Genomic DNA, 23,886 nt, shown 5'->3' on the forward strand with positions numbered 1-23,886 from the left:
TGTCGCCTCTTAGTCATATTCTCTCTAAACTAAAAAGTCCCAAAACGCTGCCATCTTTCCTCACAGGGGTGTTGCTCCATCCTCTCGTTAATTTTGGTTGATTTCTGAACCTTTTCCAACTCTACAATTCCAACCCCCCCCCCAATTTTAATAGGAGTCTGACACATTTCTGCATCAGTTTGCAATCATTTTGTTTCAAGTCATCATGAAGATCTGCCAGTATTTTTGTGTGAATTTCTCCCTGAATATACACATTTTTGCAAGTAGTTTCCTGCCAATATAGTGTACTTTTGTTTTTGTGTGTGTTAATAATAATAATAATAATAATAATAATAATCATCATCATCATCATCATCATCATCATCATAAAATTACTTATACTCCGCCCATCTGGCCAGGCCTCCCCAGCCACTCTGGGCGGCTCCCAACAGAATATTAAAAACATGATAAAATTTCAAACATTTAAAACTTCCCTAAACAGGGCTTCCTTCAGATGTCTTCTAAAAGTCAGGTTGGGAGGGTGTTCCACAGGGCGGGCACCACCACCGAGAAGGCCCTCTGTCTGGTATTTATGTGTATTTATGTGTATGGAATACACACAATTTTTTAATGCACACTTTTCCATAATATACAGACTTTTGGACCCAGCACATGAGACACAGCCTTATAGTCTTCCCCACTAGGGTGACATGTCCTGAAGTTCTATTTAAATTATAGCTTCTTTTTTTTCTAAATCAGCATGTGTGTGTGTGTGTGTGTGTGTAATGCAAAGTGGTGTTCTCTTTCACCCTCTTTTCTTTAGCAATGCCTACGTGACTGCCCTAATTGCAGCCTAAATTGTTTAAAAACACATCCGTAATTAATCAAACACATTTTGTTAAAAAATATATTTTAAATATAAATGTACTTACAAAGGCTGCAGCTGGCAGGCACCATCGCAGGAGGGGTAAGCCTCTCCTACGACGGCCTTTTCTGCGACATAAGCATGCCTTGTTTAAAAACTATTTTGAGGCTCGTGCAAATTTATGCAGATTCAATTGATGAATTCACTGGCGGGTCAACGAAAACACAACAGATGAAACAGTCATAAGAACATAAGAAAAGCCCGTCTAGGCTAACATCCTGTTCTCACTGTGGCAAACCAGCTGCGTATTGGAAGCCTGAGGGCAACATCACTCTGTCCAATTGTGATTTTCAGTAACTGACATTCAGAGGCATGCTACCCCAAGTGTGGAAGGAGGCTATTAGCAATCGCCCCTTCTGTGGCTTCCAGAAACTGGTATTCAAAAGCATTGCTGTCCCTAACTCTGGAGGCAGAGCATAGCAATCATAGCTAGTAGCAGGCAATGGTCTGCCCCGCAGAGGACCTTAAGGTCCACGAATAACCATAGTTTAGAGGTCCCGGGCCCTAAGGAAGTCAGACTATCCTCCACCAGGGCCAAGGCCTTCTCAGTGATGGCTCCGACCTGGTAGAATATCATGTCCCATGAGACTAGAGCCCTTCAGGATTTAACCTCCTTCCATCAGGCCTGTAAGACAGAGCTATTCCACCTGGCCTTTAATTTGAATTCAGCTTGATCTTTTATTTCCCTTCTCTTTCCTCCCCCTCCCCTTTTATGAAGATTACCCGCTCTGAGACCCCACAATTCATTCTCCCCTGGCCTCCTCGCTGGCCCAAGTAGGACCAATTCAGCCAGCTAGCTCTGGGGATTATCTAATTGATTTTTGATTTTTGAATTTATTATTCATGTTTTTATACTGTATTTTATGCTGCTTTTATAATTAAGTGTTTTAAAGTGTTTTAAATTTGTTATTAGCTGCCCTGAGCCCAGTTTTTGAACCGGGAAGGGAGGAGTATAAATAAAAAAATATTATTTATTATTTATCAATGGTGTTGTCCTCCATAAATTATTCTAATCCACTTTTAAGCCGTCCAAGTTAGTGGCCATCCCTGCTTCTTGTGGGACTAGTTCCACAGTTTAAATATGTGCTGTGTAAGAAAGTATTTCATGTTTCCCCCCCTGTCTTGATTCTTCCAATATCCAGCTCCATTTGGTGTCTCTGGGTTCTTGCGTTATGAGACAGTGAGAAGAACATATCTCCATCCAGTCTTTGACTGCATGCCCCCTATATCATTAAACTCATTTGAAGAGCAAAGTATTCTGGGCACTGTTAGTTGACCCCTCACAGAGTTACAATTTCCAGCAACCCATAATGAAGTGTAGTGGGTTCCCATGAGGCAAGACACAGTGATAACAGCAAGAACCTTTATTAAACTAACAGAACTGGGAAACAGGGGCAAAGCGACTGCTTATATATACCGTATTTTTCGCTCTATAAGACGCACCAAACCACAAGACGCACCTAGTTTTTGGAGGAGGAAAACAAGAAAAAAAAATATTCTGAATCTCAGAAGCCAGAACAGCAAGAGGGATCGCTGCGCAGTGAAAGCAGCAATCGCTCTTGCTGTTCTGGCTTCTGTGATAGCTGTGCAACCTGCATTCATGCCGTAAGACGCACACACATTTCCCCTTACTTTTTAGGAGGGAAAAAGTGAGTCTTATAGAGCAAAAAATACGGTATTTCTGAAGGTCTGAGCCACTCCCACTCCCAACGTGATTGGCTGTCTAAACTTCCAAGCTGCGAATCATAACTCAGAGTTTAAGGACCAAAGGCAGAGGCCCAAATCCTGAAATGTTCTATGACTGGATATCATGTATCGAATCAGAACACAGGGGCTCAGAATCCTTAGTCCAGACTCAAGCTCAGGCAAACACAGACCACTGAATACATAACACATAAACTACAGTACACAGAATTCTTTGAGGGAGAAAATGTGCTTCATATGTCCTCTAAAGGCCTCATGTGTACATAGCTCAGCTAACCCTTTCTTTAAACTTAAATAGGCCAGATAATGTTGGCAATTCCCATAGGGGAATTTCTCTGCACCTTGCTTGTTTGGGTTGTCCTTATCTAGCATTTAAATTAAAATGTATTTGACGCCTCTTTCCCAGCATAGCTGATCATGTTACACTGAGCACCGAGGCTGGATATGCACTGACCTGTTTAATGGTATTTCCGCCTATTAGAACAATATTAGATATCTCGTTCTAAAACGTCACAGGGCATACTTGTTAATTAAAACATTTTTGACCTTGTTTTTTCTGTCAAATGTATGTAATACCCAGCCATACCATTTTCCAAAACATTGTTTCTTTCCCTGCTGCTGTTTTCTCTGCTCTGTGCCCTCTGGTGTCACATTTTAATTCTTCCTCCCTCCCTCCGTGTCCTTTATTGCAACCAAACACTGCCCCTCAAATACCATTGGAAGATGGGGTCGGAGTCTGAATGAAGAAAAATAAAAAGTTAAATGCTACATAGTGTCAGGGACTGTGCTGAGGAGGGCTTCACTGAGAAGAAATAGTGGGAGCCCCTCTCCCCCTGATCCGGATCTTAAATCTTCCCAGGAGCAGGAGGATAGCATAGATTTGGAACAGCGGTTTGCAGAGGGGCATAGTTCAGAAGGCAGAAGCTGGGAAATGCTGGGTGGGGAACAGCTAGGAAAAGAAACACTGGGAGAGAGAGGGTGAACAGATTCACTGTGTCTGGAAAGCAATGTTCTGCTCAGCTCACGGTCAAGAAGAGCTCAGAAAGTGGCAGAACAGAAAGAACACAAAGCACAGAGGGTACAAAATCAGGTTACAAGACATAGAAGTGACATGGATTAATAGGGACGTAAGGGGGTAGAATCCTTAATTGGGAGCACCGCCATTCTAGGAGTTGGGTTTTTTGTTCTTTCATTGTGATTATTAAAGTTTCTAACTGGTAAGAAGACTCTTTTCCCTTTGTGCTGCTTATCTACTGCCCTGGGGAGGGGGGCGATTCCCTGAAGCCTGACACATGGGGACATATGAGCAGTGTTTTAGGCAAGGTAATAACACATTATGAACGTAAAAAGTAGGACATAATGTGTCAATCTGCATTATCAAAACCATTCCTTAACCCGTCCTTAACATTAAAAACCATAAGTGTAGATCTGCCCTGAGTTATTCATGTGAAGGGGGCATCATGTGAGTACAGTGGTACCTCGGGTTAAGTACTTAATTCGTTGCAGAGGTCTGTTCTTAACCTGAAACTGTTCTTAACCTGAAGCACCACTTTAGCTAATGGGGCCTCCTGCTGCCGCCACACCGTTGGCGTGCAATTTCTGTTCTCATCCTGAAGCAAAGTTCTTAACCTGAAGTACTATTTCTGGGTTAGCGGAGTCTGTAACCTGAAGCGTATGTAACCCGAGGTACCACTGTACCGAGGAGCAGGATTACACCCCTGGCCCCAGGATCTATAGACATCTTCTACACATGCAGTTCCCCCCCTCCTTTTTAAAAAATCCATGAGAGACAGCCACACTCAAATGTGGAAGTCTTTGGGCTCGCCCACTCTGTCACTTGCCTTGTAACTTTCCCCTGGGGAAACCTGCTGTTTACAGCTGAATCAGAAGAAATGTCAACTGGGATTTCTGTGGATGGAATGTGTTCCAAGGCAGTGGTAAACAGTGGGTCTTCCTGTGGAAAGTGGTGGGACAAGCAGAAAACCTCTTGCATCCATGATTTCTAGTGAATGTGTGGATGTGTCAGGATGCCCAACACCAGAGTGCAGTCTCATGCATCAGTGCTCAACTGATACACCATTCACACAAGTAGCCCATGAATAGGGTTCATGTTGGTTGTAGACCTGAGGAATGGTTGGCCACAGGGACCAAGGAACTTCCTGTAGATCACTACGATGCAACACTATGTGGGGCTGTCTTTGAAGATGATCTGGAAGCTTCAACTTTTGCAGAATGTGCCGGCCAAAGCAGTAAGTAGGTCAACTTGCTGAAATCATACTGCATCAATTCTATGGGATCTGCACTGGCTTCCTACCGGCTATTGTGCTCAATTCAAGCTGCTAGTTTCGACTTAATAAAGCCCGAAGGGACAAAACAAAGAGGAGGACGCATTCTGGAGTGGAATGCTACTTCCTCAGCAGCTTGAAAAGCTTGCAAGTTCTTCAGATGAGAGGCAGAGGTTCTGTATTTTTAGAACCCACCTTATTTCTAATTTGCTTGAAACGGTTTTTAATATCGAGTTGCATTGTGTTTTCATATTAGTATTGTGCTTTGATTCCTGGAACCTGCCCTGGGACCTTAGAATGATGGACAGGCAATAAATTGCAATTAATAGCAATAGAGAGCAGAACGTTTTCCTCTCCCACATTTTCAAGCTGGTTCCTGAGTTCAAATCTGAAGGACAGGGAGTCTTTCATTTGAAGAACTTGCTGAGCACAGAGTTGATCTCTGGCCCCACTCACCACTGCCATGTGGCCCTCAGAAAATTGCTCAGAAGGCAGTGTGGCCCTCAGACTGAAAAAGGTTACTCACCCCTGGGATAAGACAGCTTTCCCTGAACTTTTGCATGTCTATGTGTCTTCTTCTTCTTCTTCTTCTTCTTCTTCTTCTTCTTCTTCTTCTTCCAAAAAAGGGCAAATTTCCACATAGTATATGTTGGGAAAGCACATCATAGCATGCCAGCTGAGAGTCTCTGAATGCTGGATGAAGTGCAAAGCTATGCAAATTGGCGTCTAATTAAATAGCATTAAGCTAGTTGTGACGGCCAGTGGGGTTGCTGTAAAATCTGACTTGCTGACGCTAAAGGTTCGGGTGCTGAATCAGCAGCGGAGGCTGGCTTGCAATGTGATGAATAAAGACCCCATGTTTTGGAAGAGGCAGAGCAATTAGCTGGGAAATATGGATCAAGATTCCCACTGGACCCTGCTCAGACCAAGAAGAGACCGTTCCGAAATGGGAGTGACGAGATCAGTGCTGACTTAAGAAATTTCACCATGTGAAGGGCAACACCAAATTGGACCCTGGGCTACATTTACATCATATGTTTAAACCACTATGATACCAGTCATGGCTCGCTCCCCCCCCCCACAAGTAATTCTGGGATCTGCAGTTTGCTAAGAGTGTGCTGAGTTGTTAGGGGACCCCTGTTCCACTCACAGAGCTACAATTCCCAGAGTGGTTTTCTTGCAAATCCTTTAGACTGAAGGTAAGACACCACGCAGCAATGGAGAAATTCAGAAAGTTTATTGTAAAGTAAAGGTAAAGGTAAAGGGACCCCTGACCATTAGGTCCAGTCATAGCCAACTCTGGGGTTGCGGCGCTCATCTCGCTTTGTTGGCCAAGGGAGCCGGCGTAGAGCTTCCGGGTCATGTGGCCGGCATGACTAAGCCGCTTCTGGTGAACCAGAGCAGTGCACGGAAAGGCCATTTAACTTCCCGCCAGAGCGGTACCTATTTATCTACTTGCACTTTGACGTGCTTTCGAACTGCTAGGTTGGCAGGAGCAGGGACCGAGCAACGGGAGCTCACCCTGTCGTGGGGATTCGAACCACCAACGTTCTGATCGGCAAGCCCTAGGTTCTGTGGTTTAACCCACAGCACCACCCACGTCCCCTTATTGTATTTGCTAGCAAGTTGACTCAGAGGAATACTTTCCAAAGTCTGAGCCCTGAACGCAGGGCTCAGCAAATATGTATAGGACTTTTTACATCATAACACGTAAGAGAACATTCAGCAAATTAGAATCGAACAACACCCTTCCCCACCTGGCAGTACTAAGAAAAGGCAGGGCGTTGATCTATGCAAGAAATACTAAGAAATGGCATGGCGTTGCCCTTATCTCATAAATGCATGCCATGAGTTTAAGTTAGATGCCTCAGTTTAGCAACCAATCCCTCTTCCCAGGGAGCTCTGGGAATTGTAGCCTTGGGAGAGAAATATTGGCCCGTATTTCTCAATATTGTCTGCACTGACAGGCACTGGAGATGCCACTAAGGTTTGAACTCAGAACATTCTGTAGGCAAAACAATTGCTACACTCCTCAGCTGCAGTCCCCTCCCTTTGGAAGGAAAACTTGGGACTCACCCAACTTCCATCAGTCTGGGTGACGTCCATGCCAGCAAGCAGAAAAAGGAACATACTTTTTCTGGTCTTTTTTTATCCTGGCTTTTCTTTGTCGAGAGCAAAGACAGCTCCTGTTTGGAGTCATCTTGGCATCTGTTTCCCTTAATTCAGGGCATCCTTCTTTGGACCTGCACCAAGCAGACTCTAGTCCCAGAGGGCTCCCAATGAGGCAGTAATTTAATATTAAAGGGATAGAATACCATTGGGAGAGCTACAGAGTGCTAATCGGAGTTCACATATGGTAGACAAGCTAGACATCCATTCCCACTGTCCCATAACTGTGTCCTTTTTTTTTCTTTTTGGGAAGTTACAAGCCATGACATTTATTTAAGTTCCCCCATTCCTGGCAGTGGTGCCAAGCCTTTCTTTTCTGCAGATGCCGACAGATGCCGATGGCCTGTCCCTAAACTTCCTGCATTAATTATGCCCCCTGGAGCTTACATGCATTTAGAGGTAGTTTTAAAAAAAATAATAATCCAAGAGGTTTTTGAACCAGCTTGGTCCTCTTTTCCCAAGACACTCTGCTCCTCCGTTTTCCAAAATGCCAAATGCCAGCTTTTGCAGAATTTGCATTCAAATCCTCCAGCTGAGTGACTCTCGAATACAGCTCATGATTTCCCACCAGCACATTGCAGTGGTAAATAGTGGTTCTGGACTGAATTAGGTTGGCTAACAGTATAAAGGAAATAAAATCACTAGTCATGCATAACTGGTAGTTCCGGGCTGAACGTGTTCCACCCCTGGAGATTTTGTTAAAATTCTGGAGATTTTTGTTAATATTCTCCTCTCTTCATTAGCCACTGTAGCTTCTTTTTCTTTCCCCAAATGAGTCACATGGGAAGGGCCTGCTCAGGAGATTTTGCTGCCTGAGGCAAAGGACAAGATGATGCCCTCCTCCAAGACAAGTACAGAAGCCAGTGGGACTGGTAGATAAATCCAATCCTGGTGAAAGGAAAGTGTCTTCCATTGCACTTGAGGGCAGCAGGCTAGCATAGGGGTTGCAGGACTGGCCTCATGGCACTCACAGCTCTGGCCACTTCCCTCATCTCAGAACCTGCCATCTGAGACATCTACCTCATTGCAGGGCCGGCCCTGCACATAGGTGATGCCAAGCATTCAGGATTCTCTCAGCATCTAGGATGTTGTCACAAGGTAATGCAACAATGGGCAAGTGATGGGATCTCTGGGAGGGGCAGCTGAAGTCAACTGAGTGTGAGAGCAAGAGAGAGCAACGGGCTGGATCTGATGCCAGTCCTACTCAGAGTAGACCCTTTGAAAGCTATGGACATGATGAACTTAAAAGGTAAAGGGACCGCTGACCGTTAGGTCCAGTAGCAGACGACTCTGGGGCTGCGGTGTTCATCTTGCTTTACTGGCCGAGGGAGCCAGCGTTTGTCCGCAGACATAGAATCATAGAATCATAGAATCATAGAGTTGGAAGAGACCACAAGGGCCATCGAGTCCAACCCCCTGCCAAACAGGAAACACCATCAGAGCACTCCTGACATATGGTTGTCAAGCCTCTGCTTAAAGACCTCCAAAGAAGGAGACTCCACCACACTCCTTGGCAGCAAATTCCACTGTCGAACAGCTCTTACTGTCAGGAAGTTCTTCCTAATGCTTAGGTGGAATCTTCTTTCCTGCAGTTTGGATCCATTGCTCCGTGTCCGCTTCTCTGGAGCAGCAGAAAACAACCTTTCTCCCTCCTCTATGTGACATCCTTTTATATATTTGAACATGGCTATCATATCACCCCTTAACCTCCTCTTCTCCAGGCTAAACATGCCCAGCTCCCTTAGCCGTTCCTCATAAGGCATCGTTTCCAGGCCTTTGACCATTTTAGTTGCCCTCCTCTGGACAGCTTCCAGGTCATGGCAAACCAGAGCCATTTACCTTCCCGCCGGAGTGGTACCTATTCATCTACTTGCACTTGACATGCTTTCGAACTGCTAGGTGGGCAGGAGCTGGGACCGAGCAACGGGAGCTCACCCCGTCATGGGGATTCAAACCTCCAACCTTCTGATGGGCAAGCCCTAGGCTCTGTGGTTTAGACCACAGCGCCACCCGCATCCCATCGATGACGAACTTAGGTCCATAAAAAAAATTTCCTTCCAGACACGAAAGCTCATACCAATAACAACCTTAGTTGGTCTCTAAGGTGCTACTGGAAGGATTTGTTTGTTTGTTTGTTTCAGCCGGCAGACCAACACGGCTACCTTCCTGTAATTAGGTCCACTTGTTTCTGTGGATCTGCCCGGGGCATAACTTATTGGCTAGAGCTCAATGGAAACAAAAAAGGCAGGTGTGCTTTTTTGTAAAGAGCGACAGATTTTTTTTTTTATGAGGCTCTTCTTCTCCTCCTCCTCCTCCTCCTCCTCCTCCTTCTTCTTCTTCTTCTTCTTCTTCTTCTTCTTCTTCTTCTTCTTCTAACATTTTCAGGGCACCCCCTGCAAATAATTGGGGGAGGGGTACTTTTGGTCCAGCTCTCATAACAGGTTAAATCTGCTCATTTTTTGGTCGGTTGTTTTGCATGGCTCTGACTGGGTGCTGCTCCTTAAATGATAAGAGAGATCTGAGTGTGGTGTGTCTCCAACGATCGCCTGGACCTGTCTTCAGTGTTTTGAAGCCTATTCCTTGCAAATCACTGTCTGTAATTTCTCCCATCGTTGCCTTATTTTTTTGGAGATGGGAAAGATTTGTCTAACAAAGGTCTTACTGTTCACCTGTTAACACCTGCTAATCTTGTTATAGCCAGATACTGGGAAACGCTTAACACAGGTCTTTTTGAAGCATGGATGTCACAGATACGGGACATAATTCTTATGGATAAATTAACAACATCACAAAGAGAAACACAACTTTCTATATGACATGGTTTAATTTTTATTGAATATGTGCATTCTATTGAACATGGCTTCCGTCCACTAGGCTCTCATGGAATCCTATGGAATGATACATTTGTTTGATCTATTCTCACTGTATGGCATCTCTGTAAGTCTTGATTTCAATGTAAAGGTAAAGGTAAAGGGATCCCTGACCATTAGGTCCAGTTGTGACCGACTCTGGAGTTGCGGCGCTCATCTCACTTTATTGGCCAAGGGAGCCGGCGTACAGCTTCCAGGTCATGTGGCCAGCATGACTAAGCCACTTCTGGCGAACCAGAGCAGCACACGGAAACGCTGTTTACCTTCCCGCCGGAGTGGTACCTATTTATCTACTTGCACTTTGATGTGCTTTCGAACTGCTAGGTTGGCAAGAGCAGGGACCGAGCAACCGGAGCTCACCCCTTTGTGGGGATTCGAACCACCAACCTTCTGATCGGCAAGCCCTAGGCTCTGTGGTTTAACCCACAGCGCTACCCACATCCCTTGATTTCAATGTACTACACTTTAATGCTGTATCTGGAATTTAGGGAGCAGGGATGCTTCCTGGTTTGTCTTTTAGTTTTGGCTGGCTCCTCGGTCTTGACCCCGGCTCTGTCTCATATCTCCTGGCACCTGGTTTTGGAAGTGCAACAGCAGAAATAATTCTGTGTGTTAATTGTGAGTTAATTCTATTACCAATAAGCCATCTGACCAAGAGGGTGGTGGAGGTATCGCTTAGCCTCTTCACTGAGGTAACACATTTCTGATTGGCTGTGCAGTTCTGAGGGAGTGTGCCCTCTGTATGTTTGGTTGAATGCCTCCCTGCTGCATACAAGGCCTGAACTAGGAAAGCCAAAACCTCTCTGTTCCTCTCTGCACAAATCATACACTGTTTTCATTCAGTGTATGTGTATCTGTTCTTTGACAAAGTGTTATCACGTCTTTTGTCTCTGGACTCTGTCTCCATTATTGAAGTGGCTTGGCTAGCACCCACCTCCTGGCTCTCTTCAGACTGTTGCTCATGAGCCCATCTCTGACCCAGCCTCCCATTTCACACCAAGCAACCCCAGGAGTATATTTCCCAACTCTTGATAGTGTACTGCAGGTGGTTTGTATTTTTCTAGCATATTTTTTCAACAGAAGAAAAACTGCCTTCTCATCTGTTAAATCAACAGGCTATTGAACCCTCCCCAGGCTATTGAACACAGCATTCCAGTAGACAGAGGGGAGCCTTCAGCGACATGCTATAGCGGTCAGCCTCCAGCCTTTGTCTGATGAAACTGGCCTGTTACAGACATGTCCCCATTTTGGTCGGCAAAGTCTTGGAAGATATTCAGCTGTTTTATTTTTATTCTCCTATTTAGGATCATTGGTGCTTCTTTCTTTTCCTTTTGACTGATTTCAAGAAAGCTCTTTTGAAAGTATTGCTCTTCTTGCAATTATGCTGGGTGGTGGCTTTCTGGCTGCCTTGAGGATCAGTACTAAGAAAGACAGCAGAGAAATCTGTGGGAAAAAACCCCAATGGGTGAAACCGGCTAATTATGAATCAAGTGGAGGGGCATACAACATATGGAAACTGTTTTCCTTAAATTAAAAATATATATAAATATTTGACTTTTGTTTTCATAGTGCTTTCATACATATCTTCCGGAGGAGTGAGTTACTGCTTTTAAGACAGAGAAAGAGAAAGAGAGAGAGAGAGACCAGGCTGTAGATGATTTTCCTTCTGGTCTTAAGAAAATAAATCATGTTGGGTTGTCAAAGGCTGAGCAACACCAACGGAAAGAATTTCTTTTTAATAGAAGCTGTCCATCTCGACTCCTCTTTATGGCAGTCTTGGGAGAGAGGGAGGGGAAGGAGAGAAACCGCACAGGAAAAAAAAAAGCTGAAGGGATGCAGTTTCTGCTGGAACAGCATCCAATAGAAATTGGCCTCTTGCCAGGGGTGCAAAGGAATCTTGATGAGACAGAGAAGATCTATGACTATAGCCGGGAGTGCCAGCAAATCGCCCACACAAACATGCCAGGGCTTTCTTTTCAGAGCACCGGAACATAGGATGCTGCCTGCCTTATGCGAAGTCAGGCCGTCCATCTATCCAACTCTGTGCTGATGACACACACTAGCTGGAGGCAACTTACAAAGGCCCCAGGCTGGGGAACATTTATCCAGTCCTAACTGGGAATGCTACCTTAAAGCTATGGTTTTCCCAGTAGTGATGTAGGGAAATGAGAGCTGGACCATAAAGAAGGCTGATCGCTGAAGAATTGATCCTTTTGAATTATGGAGGAGACTCTTGAGAGTCCCATGGACTGCAAGAAGATCAAACCGATCCATTCTGAAGGAAATCAGCCCTCACTGGAGTGCTCACTGGAAGGACAGATCCTGAAGCTGAGGCTCCAGTACTTTAGCCACCTCATGAGAAGAGAAGACTCCCTGGAAAAGACCCTGATTCAGGGAAAGATTGAGGGCACAAGGAGAAGGGGACGACAGAGGACGAGATGGTTGGACAGCGTTCTCGAGGTTTAGTCAAAGCATGCCCATGTTTTCACTTGTGGACAATGTTTAATTAAATATTCTATATAAATTTCCCCATATTTTACCAGGAGAAACTGGTAGATTATCTTGAATTAGCAAAAAATGACTGAGATTATTAGGACATAGCCAACCCCAGGGTATTAAAAAGAATGGGGAATTTAAAAACAATACTATCTTTTATGTGCCGTGAATCTTCCTACATTCAGCTTCATTTTGATTGCCCTCTCCTGAAAGTTTCCCATCTCTATGGGTCTACCAGGGGTCTAGGAAGGTCTACCAGGGACAATATGAAATACCGTATTTTTTGCACCATAACACTCACTTTTTTCCTCCTAGAAAGTAAGGGGAAATGTCTGTGCGTGTTATGGAGCGAATGCCTGCGGGTGGCAGAGCGGATCTGCTGCAGTCGTGAGCAGAGGATCCATGGTTCCCCTTCCTTCCCTCCTCTGTGGCTCGCAAAGCGGGAGAAGAGCCGTGGAGTGGGGAGGAGAGAGGGATAGAGAGCCTGTTTCTTTAAAGGAGCAAAGTGGGAGGGAAGAGGGGCCTTCTTCCCTTATACCCCTCTTCTTCATTATTAGCAGCATCCTTCTCCACACACCCCACGCGTGCTCCTTGTCCCTTGAGTGCTTTTCCTTCCTTCCCCACTTAAAACGTGGTTACAAAGCACGGATCCACATGGATCCTCAGGATTTTTGCATTGGGCTACTCCAAACTCACTGTCAGATCACAGCATGAACCACAAAAATCATATATCCACTGTTTCGTTTAGAATATTTTTTTTCTTGTTTTCCTCCTCTAAAAACTATGTGCGTGTTATGGTCTGGTGCGTGTTATAGAGCGAAAAATACGGTACATATGGCCTCTGGGTCTCCAATCCATCACCTCTAGTCTAACATTTCCTTAGCAGGTATTAATCCAGCTCTACTTCATCAGAATCTCTCTCTCCCTCCAAACATCAGTTTTTGCAAACTCTCTCGCAGCTGGTCCTTCTCCTTTTGCCATCCTTCCTGCTGAGATTACAGCCCAGATGCTTGTCATCAAGAGTGCTCTCAAAGACTATTGATCTTTTGATGGATTTCAGGCACTTGATCTAGTTCCACTGTAGAAGAGTGTTCTGTGAGTTAGAGCTCTGGGGCGAGGATCGCTAACTCAGGAAGAGCTGCAGGTCTTCCTCCTCCTCTTTATTTATTTAAGAGGTTCTGTTTTGTTTCAGCGTCTCACTTGATCTTGTGAAATTCAAGGCTGCTCAAAATTACAAAGAAGAAGCAGTGAGAACCCGGCGTCCAAAACAACTGCAATGTTGAAAATCATTTATTATTACATTACTATTATGTATTTATTTATACCCACCTTTTTACCTGACAGGGACCAAAAGCAGATTGCAGATCATAAAAAGAGATAAAAACATTGGGGGGGGGTGTGGGAAGAGGCATCCATTAAGAAGCAATTATGTGCTTCAATGGCCAGCCACTGCCACACGCCTCTGTGTTTAAAATACTACATGCATATTTGTACATTTATACATGGCATGGAGAAAGTGGAGAGAGGAAAGTTTTCTCTCCTAACACAAGAACTCAATGAAACTGAATGTTGGGATATTCAGGACAGATTTTTATTTTTTTTATTTTTTAAAAGTCCTTCTTTATGCAGGGCATATTTAAACTATGGAACTCACTCCCACAGGAGCAAGTGATTGTGATGGCCTGGGACTCGGGCTCGGACTTGGAGTCAGAGGAGTCTCCGTCCTCTGCCTCAGGTGGCACCTGAACCAAGTCTGGGGCCTGATTCTGAAGAGCCCCAGTCTGCACAGGTTCCCCTGCAACAAGCACCAGCTGGGCCGTGTCAGGGGCCTGAGCCTGCCCTGGCTCCAGATGCGGGGATTACCTTGTTGACTTCAGCTGGGCCATCACTTACAGCTGCTCCACTGCCGGTTGGGTCAGGGGAGGCTGAGGCAGACCCTGGGCGTAGTAGCCCACCGACGTCTCCTGAGCTGCAGAGACTGAGGTCTGAGAGAAGGAGAGACCTGAGTACTCGCAGGAGGAGTGCTCACCTTCAGGAGAGACAGGGAGGTGAGTCACCGGGGAATAAGGACCGGCCGTTACCCCGTCAGAGATAAAAGCCTGCTGGAGCAACATTGCTGCTTGCTGGAACCTGCCTGTTACCCTGTGCCTGACCTAGCCTGGTTTCCTGCCTTGGCCCTGTTGGACTGACTCCTTGCGGAACCCTTGGATTTGGGACTAGAACCAGACTGCATTGCTTGGGTTAATCCCTGGGCCCATCAGAGCTGGACTAGTAATAATAATAATAATTTATTATTTATACCCTACCCATCTGGCTGGGCCTCCCCAGCCACTCTGGGCGGCTTCCATAAAAACCAAAAATACAGTAAAATATCACACGTTAAAAACTTCCCTGAACAGGGCTGCCTTAAGATGTCTTCTGAATGTCAGGTAGTTGTTTATCTCTTTGACATCTGCTGGAAGGGCGTTCCACAGGGCGGGCGCCACTACCGAGAAGGCCCTCTGCCTGGTTCCCTGTAGCTTTGCTTCTCGCAATGAGGGAACCGCCAGAAGGCCCTCGGCGCTGGACCTCAGTGTCCGGGCAGAATGATGGGGGTGGAGACGCTCCTTCAGGTATACTGGACCGAGGCCGTTTAGGGCTTTAAAGGTCAGCACCAACACTTTGAATTGTGCTCGGAAACGTACTGGGAGCCAATGTAGGTCTTTCAAGACCGGTGTTATATGGTCTCGGCGGCCGCCCCCAGTCACCAGTCTAGCTGCTGCATTCTGGATTAGTTGTAGTTTCCGAGTCACCTTCAAAGGTAGCCCCACGTAGAGCGCATTGCAGTAGTCCAAGCGGGAGATAACCAGAGCATGCACCACTCTGGCGAGACAGTCCGCAGGCAGATAGGGTCTCAGCCTACGTACCAGATGGAGCTGGTAAACAGCTGCCCTGGACACAGATTTGACCTGTGCCTCCATGGACAGCTGTGAGTCCAAAATGACTCCCAGGCTGCGCACCTGGTCCTTCAGGGGCACAGTTACCCCATTCAGGACCAGGGAATCCTCCACACCTGCCCGCCTCCTGTCCCCCAGAAACAGTACTTCTGTCTTGTCAGGATTCAACCTCAATCTGTTAGCCGCCATCCATCCTCCAACCGCCTCCAGACACTCACACAGGACCTTCACCGCCCTCACTGGTTCTGATTTAAAAGAGAGGTAGAGCTGGGTATCATCCGCATACTGATGAACACCCAGCCCAAACCTCCTGATGATCTCTCCCAGCGGCTGCATGTAAATGTTGAAAAGCATGGGGGAGAGGACAGAACCCTGAGGCACCCCACAAGTGAGAGCCCAGGGGTCTGAACACTCATCCCCCACCACCACTTTCTGAACACGGCCCAGGAGGAAGGAGCGGAACCACTGTATGACAGTGCCCCCAGCTCCCAGCCCCTCAAGACGGTCCAGAAGGATGTTATGGTCGATGGTATCAAACGCCGCTGAGAGATCCAGCAGAACTAGGAAACAGCTCTCACCTTTGTCCCTAGCCCGCCGGAGATCATCAACCAGTGCGACCAAGGCAGTTTCAGTCCCATGACGAGGCCTGAATCCCGACTGGAAGGGATCCAAATGGTCCGCTTCTTCCAGGCGTGCCTGGAGTTGTTCGGCAACCGCTCGCTCAATCACCTTGCCCAAGAATGGAAGATTTGAGACTGGGCGATAGTTGGCCATCGTGGCCGCATCTAAAGAAGGTTTTTTAAGAAGTGGTTTAATAACCGCCTCTTTCAGCGGGTCTGGGAAGGCTCCCTCACGGAGGGAAGCATTCACCACCCCACGAAGCCCATCGCCCAGTCCTTCCCGGCTAGCTTTTATAAGCCAGGATGGGCAAGGATCCAGGAGACAGGTGGTTGGTTTCACTCGTCCAAGCAGCCTGTCCACATCCTCGGAGGTAACAGATTGGAATTGATCCCACTCAACTTGACTAGACAGAACTCTAGCACTCTCCCGCCCCGGCCCTGCTCCCACGGTGGAGTCTACTTCTTCCCAAATCTGAGCGATTTTATCTGCAAAAAACTTTGCAAAATCATTGCAGGAGAACATGTGGCCCATACTGGGCCCCGATGTTGCAGGTGGTTCCGCTAAATTGTGAACCACCAGAAAAAGTCTCCTGCTGCTGTTTTCTGCAGATGCAATAGAGGCGGCGAAGAAATTCTTCTTCGCCGTCGCTATCGCCACTTGGTAGGCTCGACGTTGAGCTCTAACCTGTGTCCGGTCAGATTCGGAATGAGTTATCCGCCACCGGCGCTCTAGCCGTCTCAACGATTGTTTCATTGCCCTCAGATCCATGGAAAACCACGGGGCTGTCCGGGCTCCATGCAATCGGAGAGGGCGCTTCGGAGCCAAACAGTCAATAGCCCTGGTTAACTCCACATTCCAGCGGGCCACCAGGGAATCAGCTGAAAGGCCATCAACATGGGATAAAGCATCCCCTACCACTCTCTGGAAACCATTTGGATCCATTAAGTGGCGGGGGCGGACCATCCGAATTGGTCCCACCTCCCTGCAGAGGGGATGGGTCGCAGAGAAGTCCAGTTGCACCAGGAAGTGATCTGACCATGGCACTTCTTTCGTTTCGCTTTTACTTAGTGTCAGATCACCAACATCCATAGAGGTAAACACCAGGTCCAAGGCATGTCCGCAGCTATGGGTTGGGCCAGACTTATTCAGGGACAGCCCCATGGAGGCCATGCTTTCCACGAAGTCCCGAGCGGCCCCTTGTAAGGTCGTGTCGGCATGGATGTTAAAATCCCCTAGGACGACCAAGCTAGGTGTCTCCAGGAGAACATCCGCCACGACCTGAAGCAGCTCGGGCAGGGAATCCTTGGTGACTAGGTGGGCCACTGGCCTGATCCAGCAGACTTTCTTATTTTCTTATGCCAAAGACCATTTATTAGGAACCCACCCTAATTCACTCTCCCCAGTAGCCATTTCAGTCTTTAGGGAAGAAGAAGGAGAAGAGTTTGGACTTGATATCCCACCATTTGCTCCCCTTCAGGAGTCTCAAAGCGGCTAACATTCTCCTTTCCCTTCCTCCCCCACAACAAACACTTTGTGAGGTGAGCGGGGCTGAGAGACTTCAGAGAAGTGTGACTAGCCCAAGGTCACCCAGCAGCTGCATGTGGAGGAGCGGGGAAGCGAACCCTGTTCACCAGATTACGAGTCCACTGTTCTTAACCACTGCACCACGCTGGCTCTCTCTCAGGGATTGTTGCATGCACAATCTTGATGCGTATAGTGACCAGGGCCAAAGGTAGTGGTTATAAGAGGACAGGCAGAACTCTGAGCCACCCATGAAGGTGCAAAAGTGGTCGGGGCCCTTCTCTGCCCCCAGAAAGCCCCACTTTGGTGAATGGAAGGAGGGCTCTGCACCAGTGGAGCAACAAAGGTGTCACTCAGCTGGCGGTAAAAAGGTAAAGGACCCCTGGATGGTAAAGTCCAGTCAAAGGAGACTATGGGATTGCAGCACTCATCTCGCTTCAGGCTGAAGGAGCCAGCGTTTGTCCACAGACAGCTTTCCGGGTCATGTGGCCAGCAGGACTAAACCACTTCTGGCACAACGGAAGACTGTGACAGAAGCCAGAGCACACGGAAATGCCGTTTACCTTCCCACCGGAGCGGTACCTATTTATCTACTTGCACTGGCATGCTTTCGAACTGCTAGGTTGGCAGGAGCTGGGACAGGGAAACAGGGATTTGAACTGCCAACCTTCTGTTAGGCAAGCCCAAGAGGCTCAGTGGTTTAGACCACAGCGCTGCCCACATCCCTGGATAAGCTGGATAAACTGGTGATAGCAGGCAGGAGACTAGCGGAGAATGACAGGGTTGGGTGCAGTCCACTCCCCCTTAGCCTGCCAAAAAGCTAGTGTTGAACGAAATGTCTCCCAGCCAAGCAGTCAGAGAGAACATGAACTATCAATTTCCACTGCATTTCCCCCCAGTAAATTTAAAGCAGCTAAAGTATCCTTTTAAGCAAAAAACAAACAAAAAGAATCCCTCTGGAATTTTTTTTTTTTTTTAGATCACCTTCCTTTCTCTTCGGTCCCTATTTTCACCAAACCTAGATGTATAGGTTCCACAAGCGTCCAATACAGCTAGAAGATAACAAAAATGTATGTGACTATTTTAGTTTTATTTTAGTTTTTTTGGTTTAAAATGTAAAGGGAGAGAGACCGGCACGCTTTCAGAGCAGAGGCAATGCTTATGCATTATATAGCACAAATACATAATGCATGAAGATGTACAAGAGGCATCTAATTTGCTTTCCAGCTGGTGACATTGCAATAAAGGTGGAAACATTGTCCCAGCACTTTCCCTTCTGCATAAAGAGCTGCTCCTGCTTCCCTCCCACCCTTACCATGCCTCTGCTCTTTCCGACTTGAGATGCTGCCCTAACTTGTGAAAAATGGGAATCCAGGTCAGCTATTACAGGTCTGCAGCCTCCAATTCCTTCTGCAAGATGTCTGGCAGGCATTCCAGAATGTTCTCTGCTTTCGACAAGTGGTGTTCGTTTGCTAGAATTAGCACGACACGTTTCTACAATATTAATTTGGAGTCTTCTGCACTCAAGCATCTGTCTTCTCGCTGCTAACAGAAAACCATCTCCCTTCTGATGAGCCAGGCGCACAGAAGACTACAGAACTCATGATGCAGTTGGACCATGAGTTAAGCAAACATGCGGTGGAGATAGGGATGGCTGTGAATTGAAGGGAACAGTCACCAGCTCTGAAGGAAAGGCAGTTAGAAAGGAATAGAAATGGTCCCAGAGAATGTTCTGAAGGTACTTGATGCTGAAGTTAATCAGGTCTGGGTCCAGTCAGTGCCCGAGTGGGTGACTGCCCAGGAACCACACATATGTTATCTTGAGTTCTATGATAGAAGAGATTTAGGTTATAAATGTACCGGTAATCAAATAAAATTATACCCAGTATAGGCAGAAGAGGGCCTTGCTTAGCCTTGCTACTTGATCATCTTATCTGGAGGTCCTGTGGACTGAACCTCATGAATGCAAAGCAGATTTTCTACCACTGAGCTATGGGCCATCAGTGAGCTGCACTCCGCTGAAACAGACCATCAATCCCTTTTGCTTAGTTCAGTCTCTTCTTGCTGGCAGTAGCCTTCTCCCGCAGCCATGCTAATTGAGGCACTCTGAACTGGATAAATGCCCAGAATTGAACCTGGGACCTCCCCCTTGCAAAGATGGGGGCCCTTCCCCTAGTGGTGGTGGTGGCACAGGGGCAGTTGTCCCAGGAACAAAATTGTTAGAGGGCACAAAGTTTCAACACCCAGTGCTGCCTCAACACAGCTGCTAGCTTTCGTTGCTGGACTCTGTTGAAGATGACTTCTCCATGCAAACCAGGAAGGGACCTCTCTAGACAATGAAACGACTCTCCTATTCTTATTTCTGTGACTGCGATCTCCTGGGTGACGTGGACCCCATTAGGCAGTTGAATGTCCATGCATACATACTCTGCCTGTTTCCCACCCACCCACTCTGTGCAGCCCCGGGCACTGGCAACCCATGCTATGCCACTGCCTTCCCCACCTCTTAAGTCACCTGCTGCAGGGATGGTTGACCCCCCTTCTCCCTGTTGACTTCCCTCAGCTTCCATTTTTGGTTTATTACATGAAATGATACATTCTGATGTTTATATACAATACTATGTTATCCCAGTGTTATATTCCTTGTTTTATGTAAATAAAATTGTAAATGTTTATTTAAATTCTGCCAACGAGTCCATGTTTTTTGTTTGTTTTTTGGCGTTTCTGCCAATATATTGTAAAAGGTTCCCATTCTTTTTCAAAGTCCCAGTTGTCCTTTTCTCGCAGTTTGTCCGTTAACTTTGCTAATTCTGCATAGTTCATCAATTTTTCTTGCCATTGTTCTTTAGAGGCTACTTCTCCAGTCTTCCAGTTTTGTGCTATTAGAATTCTTGCTGCTGTTGTAGCATACATAAATAATGTCCGTTTTTCTTTGGGCAGCTCTTGTCCTAAAATACTTAACAAAAAGGCTTCTGGTTAACATCAGGAAGAACTTTCTGACGGTAAGAGCTGTTCAACAGTGGGATGGAGTCCCGTGGAAGTTGGTGAACTCTCTTTCCTTGGAAGTTTTAAAGCAGAGGATGGATGGCTATCTATCATGGATGCCTTAGTTGAGATTCCTGCATTGCAAGGGTTGGACTACATAACCCAGAGGGCCCCTTCCAATTCTACAGTTCTATGACTTTATTGTTATTTTTGAAGAACTTCTGGCTCGGCCTGAGTCCTAACTGCAAATGGCTAATTTCCAGTTGGGCTCTTCTTCCATTTCGCAACCACTTCATGGAACTGGCGTTAGAGGTTGCTGCTGCTGCTGCTGCTGCTCCTTTTACTGCTCTGTGTTGAAGCCTCAAATTGAAAGATTGAGCGTGGTCTTTATTGTTTTTGGCATATCTTGTCTCAGCCTATAACCTGATCTCAGGCGACGGAACAAAAGCCTCTTCCTTCTTCAACTTACAGATTTCAATTTTTTTGCTTTTAGAGGAACATGACACCCAGTAATTGGGTCAGAGTGGTGCTAAAACTCCATTTATTTGATGGGTGTGCTACCGAAAAGCACCAGTTAGTAGCGTTGGTTTGTAGCATAGATATGACCTAAATTGAATGGGGAAGTAAGAGGTGGAAAAACATGAACATGAAAACCATCTTAATAGTGCATTTTGTGATCTTGAAAGTTGGTGGTAAAAGCTTCTGCTGTTGATTTCAGACTGCTGCCAGAGACTGCCCTAGTTGGTTTGTTTTTTAATTATATAATTTTCATACATAGACATTACAACAATCATTTAACCATAATTTTAATGCTTTCAATTTAGACTCCCCTCTATTTCTGCAGTTCCTTGCCTTAACTTATTCTTTTACCATCTATTCTCACATATATCTTATCTATCTATCTATCTGCAGGTTTTTACAATAATCCTGCCAATGTCTTGATCTCTTTACAGTTTGTTTGTAAATACTCAATAAGCCATTTCCATTCCTGTCTAAAATGTTTGTTGTCTTGATTTTTTATTCTTTTGGTAAATTTTGTCATTTCTGCATACTCCATTAGTTTCTGTATCCATTCTTTCTTCGGGACCTCTCCATCCTTCCATATAACATTCTTGCAGCTGTAGTCACATACATACCAGTAAATAAAATTCTAAACTGTTTGGGTAGTTCTAATTTCATAATTCCCAAAGCTTCTCTCTCTCTGTGTGTGTACAAATGATATCTTAAACATCTTTTTCAATTCATTATATATCATTTCCCAGTGAGCTTTAACCATATTACAAGACCACCACATATAAAAAAGTACCTTCTTTCTCTTTACATTTCCCGCACTTATTCAACTTTGATTTATACATTTTTGCCAATCTTCTAGGTGTTAGGTACCATCTATATAGCATTTTCAAATATTTTTCTCTTAAATCGTAACATGCTGTAAATTTTATATCCGTATTCCATAATTGTTCTCATGCTTCCATTTCTATATTATGACCAATATCTATTGCCTAGTGTATCACTGAAGATTTCACTTGTTCATCTTTTTTTCTCCCTTTCCAATAACATCTTGTACATTTAGACATTACAATTTAGCAGGTCTCTCTCTAATTGTGATAGTTGTTCCCCAAACCCCTGCTTCATATCCCTTTTAAACATTTCATTCAAATGATGATATTGTAACCATGTTGTTAACATTCCTGGTAAATCCCTAAATCCCAAGTCAAAGTGGAGAGCTGCTGCCAGCCATTGTGGATAATAGTGGGCTAGATCGATCAAGGATCTGATTTCAGAAGGGTCCACATCTTAGTGGTAGAGCACAAGATTCGTAAACAGAAGATCCCAGGTCCAATCTCAAGCATCTCCAGGTAGGATGGTTAGAGTGCAGTGCTGACAGTGCCAAGGTTGTGGGTTCAATTTCCCCCTATTCCTGCATTGCAGGGGGCAGGACTAGATGACCCGGGGGGGGGGTCTCTTCCAACTCTACAATTCTGTGAAACCCTGGAGAGCGGCTGCCATTCAGTGAAGGCAATACGGAGATAGATGGACCAAGAGTCTGACTTGGTATCAGGTACTGATCACATCAAAAGTCCACCTTTTGTTTTAACCTGCCCTGGGACTCCTGGTGAAGAGGCCTGGCAATGATAATATTCATCCTCCAGCATTTTAGCAACAGCCAGCCTGATTTTGTCTCTCCGAAGCTCAAAGCGGAGCATGAAGGCATCCATTTCAGTATGATCTCCACATAGTGCAATAAAAATAAAATAAATGCTAAGCCATTTATAGCTCAGCACTGCATAGCAATCTGTAAGTGGGAAAAATGTAAGTGCGGGATGTGTTTGATTCTATAATCTGTTGTTTCTGATGACAAGCTATCATGTCGGTCTGAAGATTATCCCCAATTGATTGCTTGCAAGCGTCGACTTTGGAAATCATACCAATTCAATTTGCAGCTCCGTCAAGAACTCGCTCAGTTCCCTGAAACACCCCATCAGATCTTCTCTAGCCGAGTCTGCTTGCTTTTGTTCTATAAATCGTCCACCAAGGTGGCTCTTCTTTTGTTTTCATTTTAAATATTTCAGTTGCTTCGTTGCTGATGCGAAAAGTGAATTATCACCAATAGAACTGAAGCTCTGAATTGCAGCACTGGAAGCTTTGTTTAAGAACCAACATTCAAAATAGTGGCAGTAATACACACGATGATGATTCAGTCAATGGAGATTTAGTAGAACACATTTGTTTAGTGATAAGTTAAATAGCACTGCAGTTTTCACATTAACTTTGTTTTAAATGAGACGGAAAGGAGGAAGGGCAATAAGATGTGGTGGCCAAGTTTATTCAGATATTTTAGGGGAATGCAGATATCACAGATATCATAGGGATTTGTGGGGTGTTAGGGGAGGGGTAGTACCTCTGGTGGAGGACACGTCATGTTCCTTCTGGGGTAGCTTGTCCACCTTTGGTCCCCACTGTTGGGAAACTGTGTACGTGCAGCTACTCACACAGAGTCAATTAAGGTTTGGCAGACAACCAGAAGGCAATCTGAAGGAGTAAGTCTGCCTGGTGATAACAGAGACATGGAGACCGCTCCCTGATTGGTCAAGCTCTCTCAAGGGAGTGATAATTAATGGCCTACTAACTGGAATGTGTTAGTTCAGAGGTTCAGAGTTCTGTGTCAGTGTAGGAGTTGTGAGTCGTGTCAGAGAAAGCTAGCAAAAGATCCATGTTCTGTTCCTGTAAATAGTCCACCGTATATAATAAACACCTAGCTACAAGTTCCTGGTTCCTGCTTCGTCTATTCTGTCTGCAGCCAAGTCGCCAATTGCTTCCGTGGATTCTGCGTTTACTCTGCTAGGTCTGGCTAAGGTCCTGCAACTGGTCGGAAAGTTGTGAAACACCAAATA

Source organism: Podarcis raffonei, chromosome 14 (assembly GCF_027172205.1).
Source record: "Podarcis raffonei isolate rPodRaf1 chromosome 14, rPodRaf1.pri, whole genome shotgun sequence".
NCBI lineage: Eukaryota > Metazoa > Chordata > Lepidosauria > Squamata > Lacertidae > Podarcis > Podarcis raffonei.